Below are 13271 nucleotides of genomic sequence, written 5' to 3'. Positions count from 1 at the left end.
ATGGACTTTTCTTTTTCTTTCTTTTTTTTTTGGTCAGTCGTGGGGCTTGAACTCTAGGCTTGGGTGCTGTCCCTGTGCTCTTCAGCTCAAGGCAATCACTCTATCGCTTGAGCCACAGCACCACTTCTGGTTTTCTAGTGGTTTATTGGAAATAAGACTCTCATGGACTTTACTGCCTAGGCTGGCTTTGAACCGTGATCCTCAGATCTCAGCCTCCTGAGTAGCTAGGATTACAGGCGTGAGCCTCCAGTGCCCGGCTCTCACAGACTTTTCTACCCCAACCGGCTTCAAAACAAGATCCTCAGATCTCAGCTTTCTGAGTAGTTAGGATTATAGATATGAGTTACTGGTGCCCTGCCCAACCAAAAACTTTTAAAAACAACGGAGTCAAAAGTGCTAGGGAGGGGAAGCCACATTCAGTCTGATATGGTCTGTTTAGTATAGGAGGCTGACTTGGAAAAGTCAGAAACAAGATGAGTTTAATTTCATTATGAGAAGAGTCATGTTCTCATCAGTCATCTGACCATCAATTGGAAACTGTGAGGAATCTGTACAGAATAACTTTAAGTGATCTAGTGGAAAAGGCATAACATGTATGAATAAATGGGAGCTGAGCATGGAAGGATATTATTTTTTTAAGGAACCACAGAAATAGAAAGATGAAAATATCAGAGAGGAAGAATTCTTTTGATAGGATTACTAACAAAGTATAAGGGGGGAGGAGAAATCTATGAACTTGAAGCCAGGCATTAAAAATTAAACTATCAAAGGGAGTAGAAAGGAAAAATGTGAAAACTAAGCATAGAAGGTGTGTGGAACCATGTCAAATAGTCTCACACAAGATGAAATTCTCAGAAGGACAAAGAATATATGAAGAGATTTGATCCCCAGCTCTGTTAAGGGAGGGCAATGTGAGCAGACAAAACAAAACAACAAAATATTCTATAGAGTTGGACACTGGTGACTCATGCCTGAAGTCCTAGGTATCAGGAAGCTGAGATCTGAGGCTCGGGATTCAAAGCCAGACCAAGTAGAAAGTCTGTGAGGCGCTTACCTCCAATTAATCACAAAAAACTGGCTCAAAGTGGTAGAGCACTATTCTTGAGCAAGAAAGCTCAGGGATAGTGCCCAGGCCCTGAATTCAAGCCCTACAACCAACAACAACAAAATCTATAGGAAATAAATAAAGCACCAACCACCGGTGGCTCATGCCTGTAATCCTAGCAGCTCAGAAAGCTGACACCTGAGGATCACGGTTCAAAGTCAACCTAAAGAAGGAAAGTCTGAGAGCTTCTCAACTCCAATTAAAAAAAAAGTCAGAAGTGGAGCTGTGGCTCAACTGGCAGATTACCAATCTTAAGGGATTCGTGAAAAAGGTAAGGGATAGTGCCCAGGCCCTGAGTTAAAACCCTAGTACCAGCACAGATATAGATATATATAAGACAGAGAGACCAGCTTTCTCAGTAGAATTTTTTTTTGTTTTTGGTTAGTCATGGGGCCTGAATTCTGGACCTGGACACTTTCCCTCGGTTCTTCAGCTCAAGGCTAGTGCTCTACCACTTGAGCCACAATGCCACCTCTGGCTTTTTCTGCTTATGTGGTGCTGAGGACTCGAACCCAGGGCCTCATACATGCAAGGCAAGCACTCTACCACTGAGCCACCTTCCCAGCCCTCAGTAGAAATTTTTCAAGCTGGATGTTTCCTCAAGCCCCACTGCCTTACATGTCTACAAGATAACCAAATAACCCCAGGCACTGACATGTTATCTGTGATTCTCAACTGACTGACTGTTAACAGTGGCTACTGAGCAGCATCCTCAGAGTAAGGGCTTTCCAGTTTTCCACAGGTCCCAACTCTCTCTCCCATACTAGGTACCATGAAGCCCTTAGCCAGTAGGTAGCCTCATCATTCTACCAACTTCGAGTTGAGAGGAGATGAAGGAGGCAGAGACTGAAAAGTCATTCAACTAAATGTCACCCAAGACAGGATCTGGGATCTGCCTGCTTCCCTACATTTTTTTCCTGGAGCTGCTCAGCTTGGAGCAACATCAGAGTGCAGCTTTCACACAGGCCAACAGTATCATTGAATTTGGCAGCAGTGTCTGTGAAAGGGGACAATTGACAACAATCCAGGTGTCCTCTCTCATCAACCCGTTTCTGAGTCCTTGAGTGGGCCCTGTTGCCTCACTTTCAAAAGGAGTCCCTTTACTTCAGTAGCCACCAGGGGGCAGAAAAGTATTCATCTAAGGTCCTGAGGGCCTGGGCAGGGAGGAGGCAGAATCTAAAACAGGAATGAGACAGAATAGATGAAGGAAAATGAGGCATGGGAAACAGCAGCCAGGAATTCAAAGATAAACATTGTATTAACGAGGGCTGGGAAAGTGGCTCTGGGGTAGAGTGCTTACCTAGCATGTATGAAGCTCTGGGTTCAATTCCTCAGTGCCACATACACAGAAAAAGCCAGAAGTGGTACTGTGGCTCAAGTGGTAGAGTGCTAGCCTTGAGCAAAAAGAAGTTCAGGGTCAGTGCCAAGACCCTGAGTTCAAGCCCCAGCACTGGGAAAAATAAATAAATTTTATTAATGAATAGCTCTATTTGAAACACAAAACACTATTTTCTTTGCTTTAAGCCTAAACTCCCTCATAAGCTGCAGTACTAGTTTTTTTGTGGTGGTTGTTGTTTTCTTTTTTAGGACAAAAAGGAAAAAGCAGCTCTTCCCTTGCAAGCTGCCCAAATAGTGTACTCTGGGAACTGAACAAAGTTATCTTAAAGACACTTATTTTGGAAAACACTTGGAGAAAGACCCATACTGACACAGACATATTTAAGACACTTATCTAAGCTGGGCTCTGATGGTTCACACTTGTAATCCTAGCTACTCAGGAGGCTGAGATCTGAGGATCATGGTTCAGAGCCATCCCAGCCAGGAAAGTCTGTGAGACCCTTATCTCCAGTAAACTATTCAGAAAAATCTGGAAGTGGTGCTATGGCTCTAGTAGTAGAACACTATCCTTGAGCACAGGGAGGCTCAGTCTAGTTACAGAGCCCAGTTAGTTCCAAGTTCACGCCCCAAGACTGGCAAAATCAACAACAACAAAAAAACACACACAAAAAAACCCCATTTATCTCAAGGATAGACACCTATCTTGAAGGGAGCATGTATTAACATCCATCCTATTTGAAGTGATGCCCCAGACATCAATGGCCCAAGTTTAAAGTTTAGTGAGCAATCCAGCCAAAATCTCTGGTCCAGTTGATGAAACAGTATCTCTAACATCAAGAATGACAAAATCTATCAATGTTAGATAAAAAGGAGTAATTTTCCTAAAGTGAATTTGAGCCAAACCCCAACTTTCTATGTGTGTGCAGGGCAGTGTGTGTGTGGGAGGGGGGGGTGTTTGTGGGCTTGAACTCAGGGCCTGGGCACTGTCCCTGAGCTTTTTTGCTCAGAGCTAGTACTCTACCATCTCAAGCCACAGTGCCGCTTCTGGTTTTCTGGTGGTTAACTAGAGATAAGAGTCTCATAGATTTTCCTGTTTGGGCTATCTTTGAACCATAATCCTTAGATCTCAGCATCCTGAGTAGTTAGGATTACAGGTATAATTACAGGTGTGTTCCACCAGAGCTTGAGCCCAACATCCCTTTTTTTGAAAACCATATTACACCTGTTATCAGATGTGTCCACACCTAGGTCTGGATTGTGTACTTTGTGTGTGTGTGTGTGTGTGTGTGTGTGTGTGTGTGTGTGTGTGTGTGTGTGTGTGAGTATGCGTGCCAGTACTAGGCTTGAATTCAGAACCTGGATGCAGTCACTTAGCTTCTTGACTCAAAGCTGGTGCTCTACCACTTAAGCCACAGCTCCACTTCCTGCTTTATGATGGCTAATTGGACATCAGAGTCTCCCTGACTTTCCTGCTCCAGCTGGCTTTAAACCTTGATCCTCAGAGCTCAGCCTTCTGTGTAGCTAGGATTATAAGTATGAGCCACTGGCACCTGATTATGTGTACTCCCTTCCCAACTACTTTTATTTTCATCTTGATGTGTGTATGTGTCCTCAAATTCTTTTTCATGACAAGACCAAGAACTCAGCATCTAAGGGTCTTCCTTTTGGATATCTCTGCCCTGAAGCATTACTGGTCACTGATTTGGTACTAAGAACTGATGAATGATATACACTATGAAAGTGGCATGGTCCATCTGGGAAGGTGCTTGGCAGAGCATGAAGAAAAAGTATGGCAAAGATACCTTTTAACCATCTGGATCTTGAAAGGTAACACGTGATGGCTACAGTCTTCTCTCCCCCAGCCTTTTTCTCTTTGCTTTACCAGCTATCGCCAACAGACCCTTAGCTCTGCAGTGCAGAGATCTGTCCTTGTAAATGATTTTTTCAGGCAATTATTTTCTAGGAACTCTGCCAAGATATCCTTCATTCAGACTTCCTCAAGCATAGTTCATGTCCTCAGTCATTCATTCATTCAACAAATGTTGGTAGGTCTGGAGGTATGGCTCAAGTAGTAGATCAAGGCTCTGAGTTCAAACCCCAGTACCACCAAAATAATATTTATTGGACACCTAACACTAGTCAACATTCTAGGTTTAAGAATATAGTAGTAAGGGGCTGGGAAGGTGGCTCAGTGGTAGAGCGCTTGCCTTGCATGCATGAGGCCCTGGGTTCAATTCCCCAGCACCATATAAGCAAAAAGAAAAAAAGCTGGAAGTGGCACTGTGGCTCAACTGATAGAGCTCTAGCCTTGAGCTGAAGAGCTGAGGGACAGTACCCAGGCCCAGAGTTCAGGCCCCATGACCGGACCCCAAAAAAAAAAAAAAGAACATAGTAGTAGATGGGCTGGGAAGGTGGCTCAGTGGTAGAGTGCTTGCCTCGCATGCATGAGGCCCTGGGTTCGATTCCTCACCACCACATAAGCAGAAAAAGCTGGAAGTGGTGCTGTGGCTCAAGTGGTAGGGCGCTAACCTTGAGCTGAAGAGCTGAGGGACAGCGCCCAGGCCCAGAGTTCAGGCCCCACAACCAGCAAAAAAAAAAAAAAAAAAAAAAAGAATATAATAGTAGAATAAAGTTTATTTTTTTGTGCTAGTAGTGGGGCTTGAACTCTGTCTTGTACTCTTGCTTCATTGAGACTCTACCACCTGAGCCATACCTCTACTTCTAGCTTTTTGCTGGTTAACTGGAGATAAGACTCTCACAGATATGTTTACCTGGGCTGGCTTCAAACCAAGATCCTCAGGTCTCAGCCTCTTGAATAGCTAGTATAACAGGCAGTATTACAAGCATGAACTACTAGCACCTGACTTAATAAAGTCTTTTTTGTTGTTGTTGTTTTGGTTGGTCATGGGGCTTGAACTCTGGGCCTGGGCATGGTCCCTGAGCTCTTTCACTCAAGGCTAGCGCTCTAGCGCTCTACCACCTTGAGCCACAGACCCACTTCCGGCTTCAGATGGCTAACTGGAAATATGAGTCTCACAAACTTTCCTGCCCACGATGGCTTTGAACTGTGATCCTCAGATCCCAGGTGTGAGCCAACAGTGCCCAGCATAAAGTCATTTTAAAAAAAGTCCTTCACAAAGCTTATATTCTATGGAGGAAAATAGATTAGTGAACTACAATTTGTCAGATAGTAAAAGGTACCATGGAGAAACACAAGATCTCAAAGAGGGATTAAGTTCCAAATTTAACATAGCCTCAGTGAGGCAAGTTTATAATCTCAGCACTGCCTCAGTGGAGGCAGGAAGATAATAAGTTCAAGGCCGGTCTAACCTGTGTAGGGAGACCTTGGAGAAGAGGCTTTCCCAGAAGGAAAGTCTGGTGCTTAGGGGAGCATTAAGTACTTGGCATATTCAAGAAATAGTAGTGTTCTGTATGGCTAGAGCAGGTGAGTGAATAGAGGAAGAGAAGGCATGATACTGGAGCAGTGACCAGGAAAGATCACAACAGGACTGCAGGTCATCAGAAGGACTTTTTTGGGGACTCTGCATGAAATGGAATGCAGGAATAGGAGAAGTGACATGATCTGATCTTTACTCCAAGAACATCATCCATCACTCTGCTGAGTGCAAATGGAGAGCTGAGGGGAGAGAGCAGGAGGACCAGCTAGAAGCTATTACAATTCTCAACTCATTCAGGAAAGCTCAGGCAATGAGCTCAAGTGCTACCATCTCCCTGGAAGCCTCCCCTGATCCTCCCCTTCTTCTGGGGGCTCTCCTGTCTTTCCTTCATGCATATCTTACACCGTCAGCCCATCTGGTCCTTGATTTGGGGTTAGTGGTAAGGCTGTCCTTGAGCACATAACATGAAATCATGAGAGCAGAGGCCCTGTCACTTCCACAGATGTGGTGGCCCTTCCCTACACACAATGGACCAGGCACACAGCAGAAACCAAGTCGAACTTCTCCCTAAGAAATAAGTGGTTACTTCTATTCCTCTTGGTAAAGCTGCCTTGCTCTTGCCTTCGAGGCTTCTCCTGGCTGTTTCTGCTTACAAAGCCACCTCTCACTGTATTAAGCACTTAGCCACCATGACAGCCCTAATGTGGCCTGTTAGCTAACATCACAGTTCCTCAGTATAGAGGTTCACACAACACAATTGGACACTGGCCTGCAAAGGCAGCTTGTCAGTAGGCAGGAAACATACATAAAACATCTGCCCAGGGGCTGGGAAGTTGGCTCAGTGGTAGAGCGCTTGCCTTGCATGCCTGAGGCCCTGGGTTCGATTCCTCAGCACCACATAAGCAAAAAGAAAAAAGCCGGAAGTGGCACTGTGGCTCAAGTGGTAGAGCACTAGCCTTGAGCTGAAGAGCTGAGGGACAGCGCCCAGGCCCAGAGTTCAGGCCCCACAACCGGACCAAAAAAAAAAACAAAACAAAACAAAAACAAAAAACATCTGCCCAAGTGAGTGACTCTGAAGATTCCTGAGATCAAATTAAATTAGTAATTATTGACTGATTCTTTAAACATATTTTTGGTGCCAGTACTAGCTTAGAGTCAGGGCCTAGGGGCTGTCCCTTAGCTTTTTCACTCAAGGCTGGAGCCCTATCAATCACAGTTCCACTTTCAGCTAACTTTTTAGTAGTTAATTGGAGAAATGAAGTCTCATGAACTTTCCTGTACCAGTTTGCTTCAAACAACGATTCTCAGATCTCAACCTCCCGTATCTGGTATGAGCCACCAGCTCCCAGCCAGCTTTTCCCATAAACATTTATTGAGCACCTACTATAGTGTTCTGTCCTGGATTAGGCAGCAAGGACATAAAATTGAATAAAACAAACGTCTAATGAGCTTATTCCCTCCCCCTCACAGAAGTGGTGACAAAAACATAAATAAAACTAAGTTGTACTCCGGGGAACTCACAATCCCTCCATCTATCCATCTACCCACTCATTCAACAACTGTTTCCTGAGTGTAGTGCTAGCGTTGGATTGTCATGATGACATAAGAACACACATATGGAGACAGAGTAGTAAAACGTGGGGAGCTGGTGTAACTAAAAGCACAGTCATGGGCAAGTGCGGTGATGGAAGTACACAGGGAAATGGAGAACAGGGGAAGGGCCTTCAAGGATAAGTGGGGTTTCAACAAAATGATGGAAACAAGTAGAGAACTACCCCAGGTGACAGAGTGGGCAAGCCCAAAGGAATTCAAGGGAATAGAATACTATAAGCACATCATGGCCTAGAGTAGTTGGTGTGACTGTAGTTCAATGGGTAGAAGCCAGATATCATAGGTCAGTCCAGCTAGAATTAGGTATGCATGCACCTGAATGTCACTCAAAGGCAGTGGATAGTCACTGATAATTTTTGCAACAAGGCATAGAAGTATCGAATCTGAGCTGGGCACTGGTGGTTCATACCTGTAATCCAAGCTACTCATGTGGATGAGATCTGAGGATCATGGTTCAAAGACAGCCCAGGCAGAAATTCCATGAGATTCTTATTTCCACCCCAAATCCCAAAGTAGAGCTGTGATTCAATGATAAAGCACCAGTCTTGATAAAAAAAAAAAAGCTAAGGGATAGCACCCAGACCCTTAGTTCAAGCCCTAGTACAGAAAGAAAAGAATAGAAAAGAAAAGGAAAGAAGGGGGAGGGAGGAAGGAAGGAAGAGGGGAGGGAGGGAAGAAGGGAAGGAGGAAGGGAAGAAGGAAGGAAGGAAAGAAGGCAGGCAGGCAAAGGAGCACCACTTTTTTTTTTGACGGTCATGGGGCCTGAACTCTGGGCCTGGGCGCTGTCTCTCAGCATTTCAGCTCAAGGCCAGCACTCTACCACTTGAGCCACAGTGCCACTTCCAGCTTTGTCAGCTTATATGTTGCTGAGGAATTGAACCCAGGGCCTCATGCATGCAGGCAAGCTCTCTACCATTAAGCCACCTTCCCAACCCCGCGAGTGCCACATTTGTGCTTTAGAGAAGTTGTGGTGGCAATGTGGAGAATTTAGATTGAATGAATATAGGAAGAACATTCAAAATAACAATAATGAAGGCTGAACTATAGGAGTGTAATACACTAGTTGTTATTGGAGCTGTGCGTGCATGGCTTTATGTGTTCATAGATGTTATATAATGTGCAAAACCCTCCTGCTAATTGAAGTTAGAACGTACAGATAGAGAACAACAAAGAAAAAAGAATATCCTGTAAATTTCCTCAAAGGTTTTCACCCAAGTGAAAGACAGACCAGTAAAACTTTACCACTTTTTTTGGGGGATGGCAGGGGTCTGTTCGTGGGGCCTGAACTCTGGGCCTGGGCGCTGTCCCTCAGCTCTTCAGCTCAAGGCTAGCGCTTTACCACTTGAGCCACAGTGCCACTTCTGGCTTTTCTTTTTGCTTACGTGGTGCTGAGGAATCGAACCCAGGACCTCATGCATGCAAGGCAAGCGCTCTACCACTGAGCCACCTTCCCAACCCCACCACTTTTTTTTTTTTTTTTTTTTTTTTTTTGCATGCAGGTCCTGGTGCTTGAACTCAAGGCCTGAGCAGTCTACCACTTAAGCCATAGCTCCACTTCTGGCTTTTTGGGTAGTTTAGTGAAGAGACTTTCCTATCCAGGCTGGCTTTGAGTCATGATTCTCAGATATCAGTAGTCTAAGAAGCTAGGATTACAGGTATAAGTCACCAGGGCCTGGCTACCATATTCAAGCTTTAACCTCTGTGATGCTCTTAGTCCCATTTTTTATCTTCTGCCCTGTTGTTCACTATGGTATGAAATCCATCCCCAATTGTCATCTCTCCTCTGAGCCACAGAGTTATATATATGAACACCCAACTAAATATCTCAAAAGATTCCCTACTGGCACCTCCAACTCATCCAAATGAAGCTTATCTTTCCAAAGATAAGCTTCCAAACGTGCACCTCCTATTTCAACGTCTAGCCAGTCTCTAACCGCTGCCAAAAGGGAAAAACTAGGGAATCATATCTTAAAGCCTATAGATCCAGTTTATCTTCAGTCCTAGTCCATACCTTATGAGTCTTCTCTCTATGACTATTCTAATTTAAGCCATCAATTATGATGCCTGTCTTTAGTTTTATTCTTGCAATCAACCTTCCATACTAAGCCACAGAGAACCAAAATGCAGAGTTCATATCTCCTATTTAAAAACTCTTTAATGACTCTTCCTCTTTTAGAATATAATCTAATCATAGGCTATAAAGCTTTTGTAACAACTCTTCAGCTTGATTGTGTGATATTCTATCAGATGTACTGATGATTCATTAGTCTTCCAATGACAGATGTTTGAATGGTTTCTAAACTTTCCCCTACTCTAAACAATGTTGTAACTTTGCATGTGTGACAAGTGATTAGATCAGAAATAACATGGATTTGTAATTCTGAGAAGTATTGGCAATTTACAGTTCTGCCAGCAATATATGAGGGTTTATATCCTCATAACTGTGACATGGGTATATTGTTGAACATACACATTTTTGTTTACCAATCTCTAGGTGAAAAATTATATCTAAATATAGTTTGAATTCTTTTGTAAGGGACATGGAGTATTTTTGTATGTCTAACAGTCATTTGTATTTTCTTTTTTGTTAATAACTCCATTTTCTTATTGGATTTTCATTCTTTTTTATATTGATTTGAGAAGATTTTATATACTTAAACAAATTAGTCCCTTTGTCTCTCATATGAGTTGTATTTCCCTCATTTGCCATTTGTCTTTGTTTATGCTTTTTGTTCTACAGAAATTATAGATTTTTATGTTAATAAAATCTAAGTCTTTTTTATGCTTTGAGAAATTTTGTACCACTCTGAAAAATACTGTCTGCACTATGACATTATAAATTTGTGGCTTTTTTACATTCATTTAAACACAATTGATTCATATGGATTTATCTTACTGTAAGAAGTGGAGATACCACATTACTTTATTCCAGGTGGCTACACAATTGTCTCAATATAACTTATTATGTAATTAATCTTTTCCCTACTGACAGATAGTTCTATCTTTATAACATACTAACATTTTTTAAATTTTATTGTAAAGGTGATGTACAGAGGGGTTACAGTTACATAAGTCAGCTACTGAGTACATTTCTTTTTTAACAGTGTCATCCTGTCATACTAAAAATTTTTATGTCGAGTCTATTTCAGGATTATTTTGCTCTCTTCATGAAACTGCCTATGCATGAACATTCTTTGGATTTTACTATTTTAATTATGTTCTTTTTAATGGTTTACTATTTGGTAGAGCTATTTCCCTCTGATTAATCTTTTTTTTTTTTTTTTGATAGCTCTATGGTTTACTAGCATAGGAATTCTACCACTTGAGCCATGACTCTGGCCTAGCTTTCTGCTGGTTATTTTGGAGATGAGGTCTATCAAACATTTCTGCTCAGGCTGGCTTCAAACTGCAATCCTTCAAGTCTCAGCCTCCAAAGGAGTTAGGATTACATGTATGAGCCAACAGAACCCAGATATAACCTTTTTTTCCCTCCCCAAAATGTTATAGCTACATTTTTTTTGTGTGTGTGCTGGTCTTGGGGCTTGAACTCAGGCTCTGGTACTGTCTCTGAGCTCTTTTGCTCAAGGCTAGTACTCTACTACTTAAGCCATACCTCTATTTCTGGCTTTTTGGTGGTTAACTGAAGATAAAAGTCACATGACCAGGTGCTGGTGGCCCATGCCTGTAATCCTAACTACTCAAGAGGCTGTGATCTGAGGATTATGGTCCAAAACCAGCTTGGGCAGGAAAGTCCGTGAGACTCTCATGTCCAATTAACCACTAAAAAACCAGATGTGGCACTGTGGTTCAAGTGGTAGAGCACTAGCCTTAAGCTGAAGAGCTGAGGGACAGCGCCCAGGTCCAGAATTCAAGCCCCAATACTGACAAAAAAATTAATAAATAAACATAAAGTCACACGAACTTTGCTGACCCAGCTAGCTTTGAGAGGTGATCTCATCTCATCTCCTGAATAGCTATGATTATAGGCATGAGCCACTGGTGCCCAGCTTTTTTTTTTTTTTTTTTGTATGAGATCTCACTGTGTGGCTCTGGCTGGCTACATACTTTTCATGATCCTCCTGCTTCAACTTCCTGAGTGCTGGGATTATAGGCCTGCATCTCCACACCCTATCCATAGCTAATCTTTTTCTTTCTTTCCTTTCTTTCTTTCTTTCTTTCTTTCTTTCTTTTTCTTTCTTTTTTTTTGGTCAGTTGTGGGGCTTGAATTCTGGCAGGGGTGCTGTCCCTCAGCTCTTCAGCTCAAGGCTAGCCCTTTACCACTTGAGCCACAGCACCACTTCCAGTTTTCTGAGTGATTTATTGGAGATAAGAGTCTCATGGACTTTCTTGCTCAGGCTGGTTTTGAACCACGAGCCTCAGATCTCAGCCTCCTGAGTAGCTAGGATTACAGGCATGAGCCACCAGTGCCCGGCTCCACAACTAATCTTGATGCACAAATTGCCATATGAACTTTATATTTAAGTCATGTAGTATATTAGCATTTTTATTAGACTGTATTTATAGATTAAATTATGAAGAGTGACATCTTTATGATACTGAATCACAACAAGAGAGTATGCTTGAGTCACACCCAAGATGCTTTTCCATTTTTCCAAGCCTTCTTTTGTATTCTTTGATAGTATTTTAGTTTTGGACATCTTGATCTAGCACATTTATGATTATATTATGACTAATTATTTTACTTTGTTATTGCTATTTAAACTTGTACTTTCTATTCGATGTTGCTTATGTTTAAATATATATTAATTTGTACCCATTTTGCTAAAACATCGTATTTGTTATTTGTATTTGTTTGTAAGTTGATGTTCTTTTTTTTTTTTGGTCAGTCATGGGGCTTGCACTCTGGGCCTGGGTGCTGTCCCTCAGCTCTTCAGCTAAATGCGAGCTCTCTACCACTTGAGCCATAGCACCACTCTGGCTTTTTCAGTTTATGTAGTGCTGAGAAATCGAACCCAAGGTCTCATGCATGCGAGGCAAGCACTCTACCACTGAGCCACCTTCCCAGGCTTCCAGTTGATGTCCGTGACTATAGTCTATCATCATAAATATTTTAACTCTTCTGGAATTTTTTGGGAGGAGGGGGTGCATATGCACCACCGTTGGGTCTTACACTCAAAGCCTCACATTCTCACTCACTCTTCTCCTACCTCACAGCTGACACTCTACCACTTGAATACCCCTCTGCTTTTTGCTAGCTCATTGGAGATATAATTCTCATGGATTTGTCTGCTCAGGCTAACTTCTAATCACAATCCTCAGATCTCAACCTCCTGCAAATCTAGGATTACAGGCATGAGCCACTGTCCCCTGGCAATTCTAGTTTTTACATCACATTCCTTTCTCACGTAATTATGTAGGCAAATATTTCAAAGCCATATCAAAAAGTTTTCTGGTTAATCTTTGTTACATACCAAACTTTATTTTTAAATTTTGCATGCTTTTTCACACTTTTAGCCTTAGTGGGAATAATATGGGGTGGTTTTTGTTTTTTTGTGGTCAGTAGTAGGTCTTGAACTCAGGGTCTGGGTGCTGTTCCTGAGGTTTTTGTTTTGTTTTGTTTTGTCCCCCCCCCTCCCGCTCAAGGCTAGCACTCTACTACTTTTAGTCATTTAGTCACAGTGCCACTTCTGGTTTTCTGGTGATTAATTAGAGATAAGTGTCTTATGAACTTTCCAACCTGGGCTGGTTCTAAACCATGATCCTCAGATCTCAGCCTCCTGAATAGCAAGGCTTACAGGCATGAGCACTGGCACCCAGCTAATCTGAGTTTTTTCATTAAGTGATTCTGAATTTTAGAC

Source organism: Dipodomys merriami, unplaced genomic scaffold (genome assembly GCF_024711535.1).
Source record: "Dipodomys merriami isolate MVZ:Mamm:240054 unplaced genomic scaffold, mDipMer1.0.p SCAF_10, whole genome shotgun sequence".
Lineage (NCBI taxonomy): Eukaryota > Metazoa > Chordata > Mammalia > Rodentia > Heteromyidae > Dipodomys > Dipodomys merriami.
Note: the sequence above shows the minus strand (reverse complement) of the source record.